The sequence below is a fragment of the Ambystoma mexicanum genome, chromosome 9 (genome assembly GCF_040938575.1).
Source record: "Ambystoma mexicanum isolate Mex_15411 chromosome 9, UKY_AmexF1_1, whole genome shotgun sequence".
Lineage (NCBI taxonomy): Eukaryota > Metazoa > Chordata > Amphibia > Caudata > Ambystomatidae > Ambystoma > Ambystoma mexicanum.
Window position 1 is genome coordinate 1,548,773,448 of NC_090931.1, and position 22,083 is coordinate 1,548,795,530.

At 47.5% G+C, this 22,083-nt stretch overlaps 1 protein-coding gene across 3 annotated transcripts in view; it reads left to right on the forward strand.

Moving 5' to 3' along the window:
* LOC138489495 (zinc finger protein 154-like) overlaps nucleotides 1–22,083 on the forward strand; it is a 355,077-nt gene that overhangs the window by 283,113 nt on the left and 49,881 nt on the right. The window lies entirely within an intron of this gene.

A 22,083-nucleotide genomic window follows, 5' to 3' on the forward strand; every position in this document is an offset into this window, starting at 1 on the left:
GGGATTTGACCTTGTTGCAGTACTTTTCTAAATATTAATTCAAGGACAGCTGCCCATTCTTCGTGGTGAACTTTTAGAATTATGTTTGATAATTGGTCTGGTCTAGGGGCTCTAGAAGATCCCAAATTCTTCATTTAATGGGACAATATCGAGCGTGTCAAATATGAGTTTTGTAGGATCACAATTAGATGAGTGCATTAATACTGGAGGACAACAGGGTTTACCAAGTAATTCGGTAAAATGAGTAGTCCACAGTTTTTCACTTATTGTGTTCAACTCTAGTGTGTGACTAGCATTTATAATAGAGTTATTAATGAGGCGCCAGATTTCGTTAGCTGACTTATTGAGCATAGCTTGCAGCATTCCTTCTGCATCATGCTGTTTTTTAGTGGCGATAATTTGCTTAATTGTATTTCTATATTTATTTTTGTGTTTAGTTTTTCCCCCTTAGAAGCAGTTGTCATAATAGCTTGCAGGGATTTGCGTAGCTTTACCTTTAATTTGTGAATGGTTGATTGATATGGGTATTTATGTTTAAAAAACGGACGGTTTGCTACATAATTTGTCTGAAGGATTATGTTTATATGGTGCGTGTATTCGAGATTCAAGGACACTTCGTTGTCCAAATGTGTGTTGGATAGTTGTTGGGTTAGAGTAGCTCTCTGTTTCGGTTTCCATTTCAAATGATTTCTACTCTGATTAAGAGAGACTGGAACTGTATAAAATCGAGCAGCTTGAGTTATATGCAGGGACCAGTGTGTGTTCAGTAAATGATGGTCACTAGATTGAGTGGGAACAACTTTGAAGGAAGCAATGTGTGTATTCGCATTAGAGGAGACATATACATAGTCAATAGTTATATAGTCAATAGTAGATAAACTGGTCCCTCTTGACCAAGTTAAAGCTGGGGGATCATCTTTAGTAAAACAATGACAATATGTAAATGTGTCTGTCCTAGGTCCACCTGGAGGACCCTATTGAATATGGAGGGTAACTCACAGTACCCTTGAGGAAGTCTTGTATGTTTCCATTTCTTGTTTCTATACATAAAGAAAGTCAAATCTTTTGAGTCTGGGCGTAATGGTTAAGCGAAGAAGGCATTCTTCAAGTCTATGGGCCTCATTACAAGTCAGCCGGTCCAGAAACAACGGTGGCAGTAAATCCGCTGCCACCGTTGTTTCCGGACCGGCTGATTCCGAGTCCTGCAGGCGGGAGGTGTCACTCCCGCCAGGTCTGACCTGGCGGAAGTAACACCGCCCGCCTGCAGGCAGACATGGAAACATCGGCTCTGTCATAGACAGAACCAGTGTTTCCATGGTCCCCATCCCCATAGGTCCTATGTGACTCCATGGGAATGGGGCTTTACAGAATTCTGCCTTCCAATCACTGAGGCGGAATGGAATTACCGGTCCGGCGGCAGCCTGCCGGTTTTTCCGGCACGGCTACCACCGGACTCGTAATGAGGCCCTATGACTGTGCGCTCATGTTCTTCATGTATTCGGTGTGTGTTTGTGTCCCGGAGTGCAGAGGGCACGTGCGCTTCATGTCTAACGCTGCTAAGTCGTGGTGTCTCTAACGATGTCAGCAACATGGCTTCTTGGCGCTTTAATCGATCCTGTCGATTGACGTGTCTTTGGTTGCAGCCTGGGGGTCCTCGTCCACTATGGGGTAGATTTACACCGCACCTGGCCTTTAGGGCTGGCTGAGGGGGTACCTCTCGATGTACTTGTCAACCACCGGTCCGTTGGGAATTAGTCCAAAATAGAATGGGTGATTGTGATGTTTCCTGGTCTTCTTCTGTGTCATGTATTTCATAGGAGGGGGATGTGAGGGTAGGCTTCCTAATCCCTCTTCACAAGTGGCATGACCACCTTCCCTGTGTTAGTCTGCTGCCATATGGCATCTGTCGGAGCTACTGTACAGCCCCTCATAGTCCATAGGTCTTTTTTTTTTCCTGGGTGCAGCTCCATTATGTATTTTGCTGGCAATAGATTGTACCCCTCCTTTAGTATCATTGTCTTTGCATAGTTACAGGCATGTGACAAGGCCTCCATTTCTAGGAGCTCTTCAAAATACGCGGCACACTTAACTTCTGTGTCTGCTGTTTAATTTCCCCTGAAACAGGGTCCTCCTCTCATGTGTGTGCTTGGCATTTCACTATGGCTATTTGCTCAGGGTAATGTATGACTTCTACAAGCCTGCCCATTAAGAGTGCATGCTGTACTGGTGACCCGTCAGCCGTCTTGAAGCCCCTCCTCATCCACCAGGACAGTCCTGAGTGTACAATGGATGTCATGTACGCTAAATCTAAATATATTGTCACCTCCTTCCTTCTGCTGTACTCCAATGCCAATATAAAGGCCACTTGTTCTGCTGCCTGTGCTGAATAATGTGATGGCAATCATGCACTGACCACTACCTCACTGGTTCCGTCCTCTGTTAGCCTCACTACTGCTGTTCCTGTATGTCTAGCCCCATCTGTCTGGTCAATTGTCGATGAGCCGTCAATGTAAAGCACGTCTCCCATCTCAAGTGTGTCCTCCTGTACCTTGCAGGTGTCACTGAATTCCTGTATGTTTTCTGTGCAATAATTTGCATAGTCACTGTCCTGTAAGATGTCGGCGAGAAAAGGGTTAACCAGTCTGCACCTCACTACCTTAAGTGATGGGTTTGATAGTAACACCTTGTACCCTGATGCTCTCTATGTTGTCAGTGTGCCCTTTGGTTTCTCCAGTATTGCAAAGAGGGCATGCTCCACGTAAATAGTGGTGCTGCACCCCATGGTAATACTTGCTGATTTGTCCACTGCGAATGCGGCTGCAGCCAAAGCTTGTTCGCAAGGATAGTGTCATCTCATTACTGGGTCGAGATTCCCACTGTAGTATGCTAGTGGCTTGTGCCCCAAGCTTGTCTTCAATAGTAGTACTGCCGTCATCACCTCCCCATCGGAGTGTGAGAACAAAAATAAATATTTTTTTAGTCTGGGATCCCTAACACTGGAGCTATGCATATTGCTTCCTTCAGCTCATCAATGCTTCAGTCATTTCTTTTGCCCATCGTATTATTTTGGGTCCCTTTTGTGCTTCCTTCAGAGCACTTAGTAAGAGGTCTGGTGTAAGTGCTGTAGTCAAAGTCCCATGCCCTGCAGTAGTTGCATAACCCCAAGAATTGCTGCATCTCTCTCACTGTCATGGGTTTTGCTGTCTTGCATATTGCCTACGCCCTTTCTGAAGTCACATGTTGGACTTTTTGGGAGATTTGACCAATGTATAGCACTTCTCTCTGACAGTACTGTAGTTTGGCTTTTTCCACTTTGTGCCCCTTGTCCGTCAACACCGTCAGCATATGCACCAAGTCATTTCTACACTGTTCTTCTATCGTGCTGCAAATCAAAATGTCTACGTACTGTTTGACCATGCTCTCTGTCAGTTGCCTAGGTCCACCTGGAGGACCCTATTGAATATGGAGGGTAACTCACAGTACCCTTGAGGAAGTCTTGTATGTTTCCATTTCTTGTTTCTATACATAAAGAAAGTCAAATCTTTTGAGTCTGGGCGTAATGGTTAAGCGAAGAAGGCATTCTTCAAGTCTATGGGCCTCATTACAAGTCAGCCGGTCCAGAAACAACGGTGGCAGTAAATCCGCTGCCACCGTTGTTTCCGGACCGGCTGATTCCGAGTCCTGCAGGCGGGAGGTGTCACTCCCGCCAGGTCTGACCTGGCGGAAGTAACACCGCCCGCCTGCAGGCAGACATGGAAACATCGGCTCTGTCATAGACAGAACCAGTGTTTCCATGGTCCCCATCCCCATAGGTCCTATGTGACTCCATGGGAATGGGGCTTTACAGAATTCTGCCTTCCAATCACTGAGGCGGAATGGAATTACCGGTCCGGCGGCAGCCTGCCGGTTTTTCCGGCACGGCTACCACCGGACTCGTAATGAGGCCCTATGACTGTGAACCAGGCAACTTCCACTGGAATGCTGCACAAAATTGTCACGAGATTCAGAACCAAAGGATACCGCATCTACATTATGAGAAAATGGGTGCAAGTCCAGTTTGAAAAGCCATGACCCCCCTGTTTGCTTTCTTAACTGGTTACAAAGCAGTGTTGCATGCTGATTCTGTCTGATGGTCATCTGTCCCATGCAGTGTTATCCACTCGTCTCCCACAATCACTGCCTCGATCTCCAGTGGCACGATTGTCCCTTCTTCCTCATCCAATGGTATCTCCGGTCTGAACAAATAGTAATTTGGGATGCGCCACATCTTCCCTTGAATCCCTGGGAGCCATTCAACTGCAATCTCAGTCCCGTATTGGAGCAGTTCTTCGTCCACTGGCACCCGCCCCCTCTATACCTTCCGTCCACAATATGCCTGAAGGATTTCCTTTACATTGAGAAAATGTATCCCTGGTGTGGAGCACACTATTCCCTTGTATGTGAATGAAATTGTTATGTTAAGTCTGCTCATGATGTCTCTCCCTAGTATGTTTACAGGTGTCTGTTTAGAGTAAAGTAAAGGCAAAGATAAATTGTGTTCCCCTATAGAAGGGGAGATATTGGGCCTCATTACGAGTCAGCCGGTCCGGAAAGAACGGTGGTGGTAAATCCGCCACCACCGTTATTTCCGGACCGGCTGATTCCGAGTCCTGCAGGCGCCACCCGCCTGCAGGCGGACGTGGAAACACCGGCACCATTACAGCATGGTCCCGTAGGACTCCATGGGAATGAGGATTTACCGGGTCACCAGGGTTGTAATGCCCGGTGATTCCGGGAATCACGGAGGCGGAATGGTAATACGAGTCCGGCCGTAACCTGCTGGTTTTTCCGGCTCGGTTACTGCTGGACTCGTAATGAGGCCCATTGTCTGTGAAAGGAACCACTTCCGTGGCCCCAGAGAAACCTTGAGTAATTATGGCATCACCTGACAACCTATAGCTTCCCTCTCGGATGCATCTCGCTCCTGTGTCTACAAGAAAAGAAAAAGTCTTGTCATCTATCAACACCCCTATGCATGGTTCCTCTGCAGGGTTGGGTGTGATCGACAGGATGGAACACATCAACTCCAGCTGTGGGCTGTCCTATTGAGGGTATAAGGACATCCCATTCCCAGGAAATGGTTTGTTCCCAACTATGGTGACCACTCACAGGCTCCTAATGGGGGTTGTTGCTATGGAGTCTATGCGTGCCACTGTCCCGCCGCTTAGCGGTATGCTGTTCTGTATCTGTGGTACCTGCTGTGTGTTAACTCGAGTCTGAGGTGATTACAAATATTGTGGTATGGGTGCTTGCATCTGTGGGATCTGTGTCATGGGCTGGTGTGTCTGCGGGTGTGCGCTCAGTGCCGCTCCTTGCTGTTGTGCTTGGTCCTGTGTGTAATACTCATCCTGGTCCCCTTGATATGGTGGCTGGTACTGTGCTCCCCATTCTTTTGCACTCCCTGCTTCTGCACACTCTCGAAATGTGCCTGTTAGGGAAGAATTCTCAGAAATGTTCTAATTCCTCTCTACATTGGAGACCCCTGGCACTTTTGCTGGACTCTAGAACTTTTTCATTTTTAACCTGGAGAGAGTGAGATATTTTTCCCACTCTCTCGTGTATTTTTCTGTGATTTAACACTGTGGTTCTTTTGGTTTTGGAGTCTGACAAACTCCATAGGCATCATCTTTGCATTGTGACACACAGCACCTTTACTGCAGTGGCACAGGGAAGTCTCTTAGATTTCCCAAAGGATTAAATACCTTCTCTTGGTGAAACTACTGTTTCCAAGAGCAGTGAAGAGAAATTGACTTTACTTACAATTTGTAACTTTCTAGACCCAGCACACACTATCTTACCATAGGGTTCTGGAGGGGTTACTTATTATGTTACCCTTTCTACAATTAATGGCTGGTGGCAGTGGTTTACTTTTTACTACCATTGTGTGTTTCTACCACGGGCTGTGTTCGCAGCTGCAGTAAAGCACCCATCGGTGCCCATTTTGTCAAAAAGGCCCCGGTCTTCTTTTTTTGCCATTTCTTGCTGGAAAGGTCTTTCTTGAGATTTATTCTGCGCGCCAAACCAGCTTTGGTCCCTTTGTTCGTTTTTTCTTTGGCGGGTTTCACGAGTGAAGCCCACCTCTGGCTCCAGTATGTCGGGCGGAGACAGGAAGTGAGGGAGGTGCCTGAAAATCCCTGTGCTTAATCCCATTGGTTACAGGAATGCTAGGAGGTGATTGGCTGGCTGGCTGGCTGGCTGGCCGGCAAGGACAGCCACCCTGCTGTGTGATTGACAGGTAGGCTGGAATTAATGGGAGAAACCTGCATAAAAGGTGGGGCTTTTTGGCTTGGAAGACAGTCGATCACTGGACGAAGGAATCCGAAGAAGAACTTGGAAGAGACACCTGTTGCAACTCCTGGACCGTTAGTTTGCCCGGTGAAGCCCTGCTGCTGTGCTGCAGCTCCGAATTCGCCTCGACTAGAGAAGCCCTGCAGGGACAACTTCTCCCCTTGAATTTGTGGGACCAATCAACTCCAAAGTGAACTTGTTTTGGACATCCTCTCGGAGCTGGCTGTTCTTCTGCTGCTGCTGCTGCTGCTGAAACCAAAGGGCCAGGGAGAGGAACACCTAACGGAATGCATCACTTTTAAGTCGGGCCCGAGCTTGTGGAAGATCCTCTAAGTAGAGAAGACCCAGTAAGTAGGACTGACCAAGCCTTAGCCCCCTCAACAGAGTGCTGGACCACAGATGCGAGGAAAGTCCAGAGTGGGTTCCGAGAGTCCACAGTGGTGCTATTTGCTGAGACGTGAGGAGCTGAAATTGCGAAGTACCGCTGAATAGAAGTTTGTCCTTTTCTGCCGCTGACCGTCCCATCGCAGTGCAGGAGTCCCCAGAAGTCCTCCCTCTTGTCCCCATGACTGAGGCCCAGGAACAACAGGAGCTACAGAGCTGCACAGGAACAGAAGCCAGCTGGAACCATTTCTTCTAACCAAAGGTACTGTAAAGTCTGAGAGGACTTACCTCTCGTTGTTGTAGCCTTAGTCGATCTCAGTTGAGACTTGTCTTAGTTGCTTCTGTAGAGTTGCTTGCATCTTCTACCTCACAAGCCTCCCAGCTTGTGACCCTACATTGATTCTACTTGTTCTACAAAGACTTCTACAATATTGTGCAAGACCTTTACTTACCTGCAATAAGTGCTTCAGCTCACCTAGGCATTTGCCCAATTGACATTGGCTGGCCTGGCTCCCTGAATGACTCTTCCCTCCTCTGTTTGTGTCTTACCTTCCCTCCAGGAAAGGGTTAATTTACTTTGCATTGGGGGGTTCAAAAGTACTTACCTGCTTCAGAATACTTGTGTGATCTCTTAACACTCATCTCAGTATTGCTCTAAATGTACCAGTGATATATTAATGTCCACAGTGTCCTAGCTATTTAATTCACCTGAGTGTGTAGTAAGTGTCTGTGTGCCATCCCAAATGGGTACTTGCAGATTTAGAGAAACTAAGAGTGTGTATTTTGTAGTGTATTTGTGTGTTACTATTATATTGCCTCTTCTGAAGAAGGCTTCATCAAACTGACTGTTAAATAAATTAATAATTGTTTAATCAAGAAACCTTGAGTGTAAGTGTTTATTTGGATACTTGTCACTGTAAATCTCTGTGTAAATCCCTACTGCTCACATTGACCCCTTTTGAGATAAGCCTGGCTGCTCAGCCACACTACCAACCTGTGAAGTGCAGACTTATTCCAAAGGTTGGGTTCCTATTGCCAGGAGGTCAAGGCTGTTGTAGTGCACCCAAAGAGTACTGCTCCAAATCTAGCCTAACACTGGTGGCAGGCGGTGAGGATCTATTGTAGAGTTGTTACACTAAGTATTTGCTTTGCTTTTGTTAAACTAAAAACCTTCACAAGGCTAAGCTCCACTAGAACAGCAATTACAACATGCCAAATATGGATAACTTCAGTCAGTAAGCCCTAGTCATTTTGAGAGTAGAACAGCTAAAAGAAATGTGTAAGGCCAGGAGTCTCACTGTTAAAGGAAAGAAAAATGAACTTATTGCAATATTGTGGAATCATCAAAGTCTGGGTAGTAGGCCTGTCACACCTACTAACCCAGGAAATGTGGACATTGATAATGAGGATGATCATTCAGAGTCCAGCTCTAATGTCTTAGAAGAGTCGGAGGAGGGAGAGGAGTCCCAGCAAGGGAGCCCCTCTATGCCTCAGCCTGCCCTTTTGCCTCAACCTTTATCCACTGGGTCCCCACAAGGTCCATCCCTGAGTCCAGAATATGTGTCTCTTGAAATAATGAGACTTGAATTGGAACTTAAAAGGTTACAAGCCCAAGCTGAAGCCAAACATCAGGGCATCACACACAGGGAAGTGGAAATGCAACATGCTCTTGAAATGAAAAGATTGTCTCTTGAAAATGTTTCCCTCCCAGAGTCCTCTAGGTCTTCCAGTCCCAAGAGGCTTTGCCTGCCCAAAGAAGCAGTGAGTATGTATGATGTGAAACTTGATAGTTTGGATTGGTTGGGTGCTTTTGAATACAATCATGGGATTCAGGGTCTCACAGGGAATCGGTGGATTCCTTGCCTTTTGTCTAGGCTCCCCCAGGTTGCAACTGATGCTGTAATGGAGATGGGGGAACTTGGAAGGTTGGCGTATGAGAATGTGAAGCTAGCTTTGATAGTCAGATTTGGGAAAAGTCCTTCCCAGGACCTTAAGAGGTTTAGTACTGTCAACAAGACTGATGGTACATCTTGGGCTACTTGGGTGTGTGAATGTTTTAATAACTTAGATGGATGGGGTTATGGGTTACAGAGTGAACTTTAAAGGAATGATAAATCTGTTGTTGGAATCTATTTGTGATGCCTGCACTCCTGAGCTGAGACAGCACTTGGCTGACTCAAAAGAGTTTGATCCCAAGAAGCCAGAAAAGGCTGCTGACTTGTGGGTTGCCAGCATGGCCACTTACAAGGATTCTGGGGCCACTCACAAAATGGATGAGGGGAAGCAGCACAAGAAAGATGACAAATAGAATTCTAAAACCTCCCATCCAAAAGAGGGCCACACACATAAGAAGGGTAAGCCATTTGGGAAACCAGGTCAGTCTAGTTAAACCTCTGGTGCTAAACCAGAGGGAGGTCAGAGAAAGCCTCCATTTGTCAAAACATTTGGAAAATGTTATGCTAGTGGGTCAACTGACCATGTGAAAGGGGATCCCAAATGCAAGGGTAAAACTTCCGGGGTCCACACTGCCTCCTTAGCCTTCATCCCTGAGGGAGAAGTACATATGGCAAGTGGAAACTTTCATCTATTGGCTGAAGACCCCATTGAAATATCTGCCAGTGTATCCCTGGGTCTTCTATAACTCTATTCCAGATAATACCAAAGAATATTACAAGGACAGGGTACTTGTGAATGGTCAGGAGGATGTTGCTAATGCACCCAAAGGCCACACTAAGCTTGCTGGAGGCCCTGTACAGATGGTTCCAATACTACCAGCTCTAATCCAGTGCAACAATATGACTGTAAGGATACCTGTCAGCCTACAAAATGAGGTTCCTGGGAGAGTCCTCTTGGGGAATGACTTAAAGGCTCTTGGAGTTGTACCAAGCACCCGCATGCCTTCCAGTAAAAGGAAGCAGGAGCAGACTAGACTAGCCAGAGAGCAAACATTGAATGAATCTCAATGGGAAGTTACAGAACTACCTTTCTGATGCTTGTTAATCTGCTTAGAATCACATGCTGTGCATATGGTTCGACTTCCAGTGGTAAACGCCGAGTATTGCATCTTGTCTTTCGAGAATCGAAAGGGGACGTCGACATGGGCGTGCCTGTAACACTATCCCTACGTGTAGTGTACCCAAGATCCCTCACGCGCCAAGGTTCTTCAGAGTGTTTTTTTTCGCCCAGCATACTGGTCGCCTTGATGCAGAGCTTGTTAAAAACTTTGCTTATTGTCCATCGACCTTTGGTTGAATAATTATATAAAGAATCCTTATCACCCTATCCGTTCCTTGTTTCGACGGCTGTTGCAGACCTCCGCCGAAGACCTTCAGGAACTCGACGGACGGTGATCCAGTCGGCGCTGCCGACCATGTGGCCGGGCCTTCCGCCGGCCTATACAGTAGGGAGAGTGGGGTCAGGGTGGACATTTCTATACAAATTCAGAATGCCTTTCCCTTTCCTTCCTCTTTCCCTTTCGGTCTTCGTCACTCTAACCATCCTCAGCAATGGAGAGGACTCCATTTAGGTTTTGTCCTAATTGTAGGAGCAAATTCCCTTGGAAAGACAAGCACAGACGGTGTAACTGGTGCTTACCGCTCGATCACAAAGAGGAAGGATGCGCGGCTTGTAAGCTCCTCCGTCCTAAAACATTAAAGGAGCGTCGAATCAAACGGTGGGCGGTATGTCGAAGGCTGAATTTTCTCCCGCTGCCGCAGCCACCGAATGGGACGACGGCGAGAGTGACGAGCATACCTCTGAACCGGAGGTTGTTGACCTTTCGACGGAATGCTCGCGTTCCGCATCATCTATCCCCGGCCCCGATAGGCACGGTTTAGGCACTGCTATGGGGAAGTCACACCCCAGCGACATAGACGAACATGATCACATCACAAAGCACACAACCCCAAGTCATTCTTCGGCCAGATCGAAGAAGACTTCAGCACCAACGGGTACACCGGAAAACCCGGCGGCAGCCGCTGACCATCAGGTTCGGCAGCCCTCCCCACAGCTGCAATTGCACCTAGCGACCGGGCAATCGAAAACATAGGGCTCTACCCCCAATATATCTGGTTCCACCGAAACGCATTGCAAGAAGGCGTCCGGCGACGATAGGGTTCCGGTTCCGCCGAAAAAGGCGGTCACAGACAAGGCCTCGGCAGCGCCGAAAAAGGCAACCGTTGAGGACAAGGCCCCGGTAACGCTGTTAAAGGCAGCCGTTGAGGACAAGGCCCCAACACCGGCGAAAAAGACCCCCTCACAGGCTGAAGCTACACGCCTCCCCTCCGCGTAGGATGTCGCCGGCAGCTTAGTCTGGATTGTCGCCGCCGATTCTCAGAAGCGGCAGGCCCGGAATGCGTCGAGGCCCACGGAAGGGCCCAGGGATCCATTGAGGTCCAAGGATGGCCTATGGGGGGGTTCCAGAACCCACCCAGAAGTCGAAGGAGAAGCACAGAGACGTCTCACCTCTGTCGGTGCCCCAGGAGGAGTTCTCTGAAGGCGAAGAAGGACTATTCTCGATGATGAGACGAAAATCACAATGCTTTTTGACGGATGAACACGATCAAGACATTTTTCCACCTCTAGACCATTCTAGGCCCTCGGTTAGGACTAGAGAAAAATTTGAAAACTGCATGGAAAGGCTGGACAGGTTTGTTTCCCGTTCAGAACCCCCACTAAGGAGGCCAAGGGAGGAGAGCCCTATGGACCCCAAGGCTAAGTTTCCAAGACGTTTTGACCCCTCTTTAACAGAGGACATTTACAATTATGATTTAACAGAGGATGATATTCATGCTGATACCCAGGATGAAGAATTCATCAACCCTGAAGAGTTGCATGAGCCCATAGAGGGCTGGGAAGAAAGCCCAGATGGGGGTGACCTCCAACCATGGCAATCCCTGGATCATCAAGACCCTGATGTCCTGTCCCAGGACTCTCCGCAGTCCCCTCCCACTAGGCAACAACCATCGCCAGTGGATGACCAATTGACTTTTGACGTAATGTTACGGAAAGCAGCTGATCATTTTAAGATTGTATGGATGAGGCAATCCCCGAAGCTGACTTCGTGGAAGATATCCTTAAGGAAAAGCCACCGGCCAGCCAAGTATTCCCCTCCTTCATTCAATTAAGAAATGTCTGGCGCCATCTTTATCGACACCTGCTCTCACAAGAGGTGTCAACCCGAAAATAGAAAAACTATTTTGCCCTTCTCCATCAGACCCTCTTTATATCAGAGGTCATTCCACCCCAGATTCCCTGGTAGTGACTACTACACGGAGCGGGCAGGGGTCCCTTTGTCAACCGGCGAGGCACCCCCTGATAAGGAAGGTAAACGACTTTACGGCCTGGGAAAAAGAATCACGGTTGCGGCCTTGTTCTCAACGCGCATTGCCAACAACAATACCTTGTTGGCCAGCTACGCCGATGCCTTACTACAGGAAGGCATACAAGAGGTTTCCGAACCCCTACGTACTCGTCTCCTCTCCACTATCTCTGAAGGCAGACAGGTGAACTAGAGCATTCTTAAGAATACTTTGGATTCTGCAGAAACGGCTGGTTGATCCCTGGCTCAGGACGTACTCCTAAAAAGCTATGCTTGGCTGTGGAACTGAGGCCCTAGAAACCGCAAAAAAAGGAGCATGACACCTTAAAAACACTGGACCAGATTACACAGAGACCCTCTACAAGAAGAGGATCTGGACCTGGCCAACGCTTCCCTCAGCAACAATACTCATCGGGAAACAATTGGAATTCTACACAGGGAAATAGTGGATACACCACCCGTATCCCCAAAGGGGTCAACGCCGTGGCAAAGGAAGAGGCCGGAACTCTACCTCTAGAGGCTCCCCGGCCTCAGGTTCAAAATGACTCGAAGATTCGGGTCCCCTCCCTGTGATGAAGAACTAATAGCTACCGATATAAGTAGGGACAATATAGGACAGAGCCACAGGAAAGGATATAATGCAACTATACAGCAGGGCAATATAATGATCAATATGAGTGAACCAAACGAACCACAAAATACACAAACTGCATATCCCAGAATGCTCATCCACTTACCGAATTCATTTGAAAATCAGAGAGGGGGAAATCCACAAAAGAAACAGACTACATATACCAGAAGGCTCCTACACTTACCAAATTTAAAAGCCAGAGAATGGTAAATTAAAGTAAAGAAGGGAGGCGAAAGACTACGTTTCCCTATTTGAACCGACCTTCACCATCAGGGGTTAAATCTCAAGCCAGCCTAGCGAGGAGGGAACAGGGAGGAGTGGAATTGGCCGCAGGTGTGAATGAAAAGTGGTCGGGAACACACAGCGTTAATGATCAGGGAGGAGGAGCTCAAGGGTTAAAACTACGACCAAACCGATCCAGCTGTCTCTCATTTTTCAGGAATGGAAGGAGGCTGCCGGGGAGGCTCCAGAGTGGAACAAAGCCAGTAGCTCCTACTGGTAGGCCTATTAAGGAGAAGAGGAGGGAACGACAGAGCACACCGTATCTGTCCAGCAAACAACAGAGGTTTGAGAGTGGAGGAAAGCGCCTGAAGGAAAAGGTGCCTACCGCATGTGTGGAAACTGACACAGAAAGAGTTGATTTATCTGTGCTACAGACCGGGCTCAGCCAGGCTAGTGGGCTGCATTCCGGAGGGGCCCGCAACAGAGACTCAGGACCTTGATTATTTGAACAAGCGGTTGGGGAAAGAATCGCTCAGACTTTTCTGAATTTCATTTATTTGAGGCAAGAACCGGAGTCCTGTGTTAAACTGTTACGAACCTTTTTTTAAATTATTTTTATTTTCAGCAAACCCGGAACTCTTGGGGTTTATTTTTGATTTAAGTACTAGCTGCAACTGCTGAAAGAGGACAATCCTTATTTGTTTTGTCTGCCCTATTGTATCTGCAGGTACAACGTACCTACCGGTGAGCTGTTCAATAAAGTCTGTGTTGGTATACTTACACAGTGTCTCTAGCTCACTACATTACACTCCCATACCTCCCTGGTTGGGGGCCGGCTAACATAGTTTCTTCAGCATGGGAGGAGATAACTACAGACCAGTGGGTGCTAAAGACCGTAGCCCACGGGTACTGTATAGAGTCCAATCAGTCCCCAACATTCAGACCTCCATGAGCAAGAAGACTGACACCAGACCATCTTTGTATTCTTCTGCAAGAAGTAGAAACACTACAGGAGAAAGGAGCCATAGAAATCGTACCTCTGGCACAGGTAAAAGAGGGTATTTTATTCAGTGTACTTCCTTGTACCCAAAAAGGATCTAACCAGGCACCCTGTTCTAGATCTGCACCCAGCGAACAAGTTTGTAAAGCCATAAAAGTTATGCATGGTCACCCTGCAGGAAGTAATTCCCCTGCTCACACGGGGGGATTACATGGCAACACTGGACATGAAAGATGCATACCGAATTGCATTGTATAATATTTAGGCTGCATTGATAGGCCTCTCTCCCACTATACAGGTTTCTCAAATTCAGCAGGGCTCTGTCTCCTAGTTGCATTGTATGATATTTAGACTGCATTGATAGGCCTCTCTCCCGCTATACAGGTTTCTCAAATTCCGCAGGGCTCTGTCTCCTAATTGCATTGTATGATATTTAGACTGCATTGATAGGCCTCTCTCCCACTATACAGGTTTCTCAAATTCAGCAGGGCTCTGTCTCCTAGTTGCATTGTATGATATTTAGACTGCATTGATGGGCCTCTCTCCCAATATACAGGTCTCTCAAATTTAGCAGGGGTTCTGCCTCCTAATTGCATTGTATGATGTTTAGACTGCACTGATAGACCTCTCTCCCACTATAGCAGGGGCTCTGTGCCCTAATTGCACTGTATGATGTCTAGGTTGCACTGATGGGCCTCTCTCCCACTGTACAGGTCTCCCAAATTTAGCAGGGGCTCTCTCCCCAAACTGCTGTGTAGGATGTTTAGATTGCACTGATAGGACTCTCACCCACTATACAGGTCTCTCAAATAATCTAACTGCGCTTGGTTCAGTACCCTACCAATCCCGAAAACCCGCCACTACCTAACCCAACTAAATCCCATACCAACAGACCGCTAACACCCTAACCCACCCCGACAGTGTACCCTTAGGAAACACCCCCCACCCACCGACAGAAAGCAACACTGAGCCAGAGAACACCCCAGCGTACCCAAAGAAGGAAACCGAGGTCACGATGACCGCACAGCATACAGGACCAACTACGACACTACGCCTGCACCTAGACTGGAAAATGGCCCGTACCAGAAAAGGACGCCGAGAAAGAGAACAAGACCGAGCAACAAGAGACGCGAACACACAACACCGACAGAACCCACAAGAAACAGCCCCATTGCAAGGAAACACGCCTAAAGCAGCCACAACCGGAACAAAATCCACAAGAGAAAAATCCTTATACCTCACACCTTACCTCGCAACAACTACGGTACACCGACACCCCAACACGGAAACCTCGAAACATGCAAAGAATTTCCTGATAGACGCGGAAAAAAGACGGGGGCAATCAACAAGAGAATGGGAAGGCTCCGACCCCATTACCCCTTACATTACAAGAACAGAGGGACAACACCGATTCCCACCACGCCCTGCACAATACGGCGAAGTACCAACAACCAGCAACGCCACTCCCCACCCAACAATCGGACCCAAAGAAGAAACCACTGCTGATCCTCATCCGAGTAGCATCACAGCAGAAACGCCAAGACTAATCAGCCCTGTTATCAACTTACTAGACCGCTTCAATGAAGAAGCAGCCGTCGCCGTTCTTCATCCTACCAACATCAATGCAGAAACTCCACGAACAGACAATTACAAAATCGAACAACAAATAACCTCAAAACAAAATCTCACCCAGAGAATCCACTGTAACCTAATAAACGCAAGGTCAATGTCCAAACGCTCAACGGAAATATACGACCTGCTGTCAGAAGGAGGCATAGACATCCTATTTGTAACCGAAACATGGCTAGACGACAACTACAAGATCACCCTCAACAACTGCCTGCCTGAAGATTTCAAATACATCCAAACAAACAGGAAATCCAAAAGAGGGGGGGGGGACTAGCAATCATCCACAAGGAACAACTGGCCATCAAAATGGAAGATCCACTAAACATCGACAAATGCGAATCCTTAATACTACGACTTTCAGTAAACCCCAAAACCAACCTGAAATTCATACTGATATACAGACCACCAACCTACGATGCGACTTTCATAGACGCCTTCACGGAAGCAATCACTACCCTAGCCATCAAGTACGATCATCTGATCATCCTTGGAGATTTCAACATCTGGTTCGACGAAGAAACCACAACCACACAAAAATCATTAACCGCGCAACTAGCAACCATGAACCTGCAACAACTAGTCAAAGGAGCAACCCACTCAGTAGGGCACACACTTGACGCAATCTTCGCCAACAAGGATCTCATCACCACGGCACCCCCAATTCAAATACTTTGGAGCGACCACCTCATTATTCCGTTCATAATCACAACGGCCGCTCCAACAAAAAAGCAACAAGAAAAACAACCCATCATGATGAAAAGAAATTGGAGAACCATAAAAAACTCCAACCTAACCGAGCTCCTAGAACTCAGCAAACCACAAGCATCAACCATGGAAGAAGCTGACCTAGACAAAAAAGTTGCCCTACTTCATACCTGGATCGCAACAACCCTTGACGACAACGCCAAAGAAATGCCTCTCACCCCATCACGCAAGAAAATCACAGCAAAATGGTACACCCCACTACTCAACGCCATGAAAAGGAAAAACCGAAAACTAGAAGCTGAATGGAGGACCAACAACACCACTGCAAACAAAATGAAATTCCTACAACAGATCCGCGCATATAAAAAGGAAATACAAAAAGCGAAGAGGAAACATTACGACAACCGAATCGCCAGAGCACCAAACGCTCAAAAATAACTATTCACAATCATAAACGAAATAAAAAACCCGCTGGCCTGCAACAACACGCCAATCCCATCGACGAAACTCTGCGAGGACCTCAGAGACCACTTCAAAAACAAAATAACCTCCATCCAACACACCATACGAAACAATCCGAGCGTTCACAGCTCAAACCCCACCGACACAGACGAGGAACACACAAACAAGCTGCGAAACTTCCCAGAAATATCAGTTGAGGCTTTCGTCAAACTGGTAAACCAAAGCAACAAATCAGGCTCTCCCGAAGACCCTTGCCCCCCGGACATATACAAAACAATTCTCAAACAAGGAACCCCCATGGAATACCACAGGAATCTCCTCAACCTCTCAATCTCAACAGGCAAAGTACCGCAGGTCTTCAAAACGGCTTACATCAAGCCACTACTTAAAGACACAACAGGAAACGGGAGGACCCATCTAACTACAGACCCATCTCCAACATACCCTACATAGCCAAACTGCTAGAAACGCACGTCTACCAAATAACCCAAGAATTCATAGAAGAGCATTGCCTACTAGACCAGGCACAAGTTGGCTTCAGACCTATGAGAGGAACAGAATCGGCTCTCCTCTCAATATGGGACGACCTAAAAACAAACGCAGACTCAGACAACAGCACCGCCCTGATTCTCCTTGATCTGTCTTCAGCCTTCGACACCGTCAACCACGCATCCTCATAAAGAGATTAGAAGGACTGGGGATAACGGACACTGTGCTACTATGGATCAAATCCTTCCTAACAAACAGAACAGAAACAATATGGATGAAACCTTGTAAATCCAAACCCAAAGTCTCCACGTGCGGAGTACCACAAGGATCATCCTTCTCCCCACTTCTATTCAACATCTACATGTACCTATTAATCAAACTCATCAAAAAACACGGCCTCACATGCTACAACTACGCCGACGATACGCAAATAATCTTCAACATACAAGACAGCCGAGAAGGAAACACCACACTAGAGAATTGCCTTCGAGACATATTCAACTGGATGAACCTCAACCATCTCAAAATCAACCCAGGTAAAACAGAGATAATGATTGTTTCAAAAAAGGGAGGAGACATCAACTACATCCCTTGGCCAAGAGAGCTCGGTACCACACCAGAACCATCGTCAATTGTAAAAAACCTAGGGGTCCTGATGGACAACAACCTCACCCTGGAGCCACAAGTAAACTCGGTAATCAAGAAATGTTTCTTCCTCCTGCGAGCAGCAAAAAGGATCCTACCGTTCCTGTCGTTCGCCAACAAAACACTTACCATCATCGCTCTGATCATGTCCAGAGTAGACTACGCCAATAGCCTATACCTGGGCATGCCCGAACGACTTCTAAAAAAACTGCAACGCATACAAAATACAGCAGCCAGACTTCTCCTCAAGCAACCCAGAAGAGAACACATCACACCCGCGCTAAAAATACTACACTGGCTACCGCTGAAACAGCGAATAAAGTTCAAAGCCATGTGCATCACGCACAGAGCAATACACAAACAAGGCGCAGAATTCCTAAGCGCCCAACTACGCCTACATCAACCGACAAGAACACTAAGATCAAGCACAGACATACGCCTGGAACCAAAACCCTACAACAGGAAAAAACTCGGAGGATCGTCTTTCTCTCACCAGGCACCCAAAACTTGGAACGACCTACCTAAGAATATACGGAATACAACAAACCACCTAGCATTCAGGAAACTCCTCAAATCATGGCTCTTCAAAGCATAACCACTACGGAGACGCACCAGAATGCCCATACACTAAAACAATGATGGAAATAACTACAACCTCAGCCACTCTCAAATTGGACAAACACTCAAGCCAAAGAACCAACCACTCGACAGAGCATAAGACATCATGGAAAACAGCCGCAAAGGAAGGCCACAGGAGACTGACCACATAACTAGACCCAGATGAATCCTAGACCTAGACTCTCCCGCTCGTATGCACCGGACAAACACACTCAGACCGACAGATGCATCTAGATAGACGTTGGCCTGCGCCGCATGTGGATAGGATTGATCGAAGGATAACACGCGTGGCGTTCGGATGGAGTTGTGAATGTTAGCTTGCCCAAACCTGGACTGATCTCTAAACACTAGCCTGCGCCGCGTCTAGATAAAAATGTGAATGCTGGCATGACCACACCTGTATGGAGCCCTAATCACTGGCCTGCGCCGCGTCTAGATGGTAATGTGAGGGCCAAGTACCACACCCCCCAGAACTGCGAGTGCTAGCAATGGTAAAGGTCAGGTAACCCACTAACCAATAAGCTCAAACTCTGCATACTTATCTCACTCAAAAACTCACACAACCATCTCTCGCACAACAAACCGCACGCACTTCACAACACTGCAACAACACATAAACCGGAACAACAGCACACGCGGACTGACTCCGATCCGATACCCGCACCAAAGCTCAGCACCCGGTGTATACTGAGTTGAAGCTGCCAACAGCACACCACTCCTCTCACTATCCTACTCCCTTCTTCAACCTACTAACCCATCCCACCTTTACCCTTTGCAGATCCGCCTGAGCGCCTGGGGACCAATTCCGTTGGTGACGGCGAGCGGTACAAATACCTTTAACATTTAACTTTCATATTTTAATGTTACCTGCGCACAGAAAATACCTCAGATTTATGATATAGGACAAGCATTATCAGTTCAAAGTACTACCCTTCGGCATAGTTTCTGCACCAAGGGTATTTACAAAGGTACTAGCAGTGGCGGCAGCACATCTGCGCAGGCAATCCATCCCGGCCTATCCTTACCTCGATGACTGGCTCATAACAGGGGACTTTTGTGAAACATGTCTGTCAAATACCCAAAAGACGATAAATCTTTTATTCAGTCTGGGATTCTCTATCAACGAGAAGAAACCCAGCCTAGACCGCAATCAGGTCAAAAAGTTCCTAGTGGCTGTAATTCGAACAAAGGACGGCCTCGTCTTCCCCTCCAACGAGAGGGTCTGAAACATGTTGTTTCAGATTCCTCAGTATGTATCCAGTCGAGAGGTGACTGTACGGAAGGCTATGCGACTGCTAGGAATGATGGCGTCATGTATCTACTTTTCAAAATAGTGTTTCTTAAAACACATGTATCTATGGAATTAACTGGCTAAGAATAACACCAACAATAAACGAATTAATTCGTACTAACCAGAGTGTTACTAATATTTATTGCGGATTCTGCAAACAAGATAACCGGGAGCAAAAAACCTCTTTTCCTATTTGTCGTATAGTGGTCTACCTTGGACATGAAGTAGGAGGAGGTGAAATAAGGCCATTGCCTAGAAAGGTACAAGCTGTACAAGACTGGGCCACCCCTACTACTCAAACCCAAGTGGGAGCCTTTCTAGGTCTCACTGGTTACTATAGGAACTTCATTGAGAACTATGGGGCCATAGCTTCTCCCTTAAATACGATCTCCTCACCCAAATTCCCCAAAAAGGTCAGGTGGAATGAGAAGTGCACCAAGGCATTTCAAGGATTTAAGAAAGCCCTTTGTCAAGCTCCAGTCTTCAGAGCTCCTGACTACAACCAAACCTTTATTGTACAGACAGATGCTTCCAATACAGGTATATGTGTAGTTTTGAGTCAGCTGGATGAGAAAGGCAGGGAACACCCTATCTGCTTCATTAGTAGGAAGCTGAAGGACCCTGAAAGAAGGTGGGCAACCATGGAATGTGAATGTGTTGCCATTGTGTGGTCACTGAAGAATTTTAGATCATACTTGTATGGATCTACTTTTGTGATTCAAACAAACCACCAACCCTTGAGATGGGTAATGCAGATGAAGGGGGAAAATCCTAAATTGTAAAGCTGGTCTATCAGCCTTGATATGATATGATATGGCATTTGAAGCGCGCCTATACACAAGTGTTTCAAGGCGCGACGAGCCAGGGAGGGGGGAACAAGGGGAGACAGACAACGATCCTACCAGGCCAGGTGTCATTCAGATCGCGCAAGTGCATGGGTAGGGGGGACGGGAAAAGTGCACGGGGGAAAGGGAGAGGGGAAAGTGCAGTACAGGGTTAGTAATGAACAAGATAAATAATAAGGGCCAGCTGGTGGCAAGTGCAAGATAAGTGCAGACAAGTACTGGGAAGGGGGGCTGTAGGGATACAGAGACAGTCCCACAGTGCAGGGGTTGCCAGGAATGCAGTGCAGGGGAGAGTGGCTGGGCCAAAGACCGAGATTGGTGAGTGGCCCAGTTGCTGATTCAGTACAGTTTCAGTGATTTAGCAGGGGAGAGGGAGAGAGAAAGCAGAAGCAAAGAGGAAGGTTTTGAGATGCTTCCGGAACCGGAGATGGTTCTCCTCAAGTTTCAGGGAGGCAGGAAGGCTGTTCCAGAGGGAGGCCCCTGCTGCGGAGAGAGATCTCCCCCCAACTTGTTGCTTGGAGAAGCAGATGACCCTGAGGAAGTTGGAGGCGGAAGAGGGAAGTGCTCGAGAAGGAAGATATTTAGGAAGGGAGAGTTGAAGGTAAATTGGCCCCAGGCCCCAGAAGGACTTGTGGACAATGCAGAGGGTTTTGAACTTAATCCTCGCAGCCACAGGGAGCCAGTGTAGCGATTTCATTCCTGGAGAGATACGGTCCCTGGGCTTGAGGCCAAGGACAAGTCTCGCAGTCCTGTTCTGGATGAGTTGCAGAGGGCGGAGAGTAGAGGCAGGCAGATTTAGATAGAGGCTGTTACAGTAGTCCAGCTTCGAGAGAACCAGGGCTCTGGATACAGTGAGCTTCTTGGGGAAGGAGAGGAAAGGAAGGATACCTCTGAGGAGGTGCAGCTGGTAGTGTGACTTCTTAGAGACGTCAGAAATGTGAGGAGAGAAGGAGAGTGTGGAGTCGAAGGTGACCCCGAGGTTTTTTGCCTTGCAGGTAGGAGCAGGAAGAGGGCCAAGAGAGGCCGGCCAGAGAGCTGCAGGGAAGGAGGGAGTGGGTGTGCCGATGAGTAGAATCTCGGTCTTACTGGCATTAAGGCAGAGGTCGTTGGCGGCACACCATTCCTGGATAGCAGAAAGACAGTCAGAGATGAGGGAAGGAAAAGAGGAGGCCGAGGATAGCCTGAAAATGAGCTGGGTATCATCCGCATAGCACTGAAAGTTGGGGCAGAGAGCAGCGATGCGGTGGGCGAGAAGTGCCAGATACTGGTTGAACAGCCAGGGAGAGAGGTTAGAACCCTGGGGGACACCACAGGTAGAGAAAAAGATGTCAGACAGGAAAGACCACAGTTGGACCTGGGAGGGTCTATTTGAGAGCAAAAAGGTCAGCCAAGCCAGAGCCTGACCAATGATACCCAGGTTATCACAGAGACGGTTGAGCAGGATGGTATGGTTGACAGTCTCAAAGGCAGAAGAGAGATCAAGCAAAATGAGAACACATGGAATGTTAGAGTCAA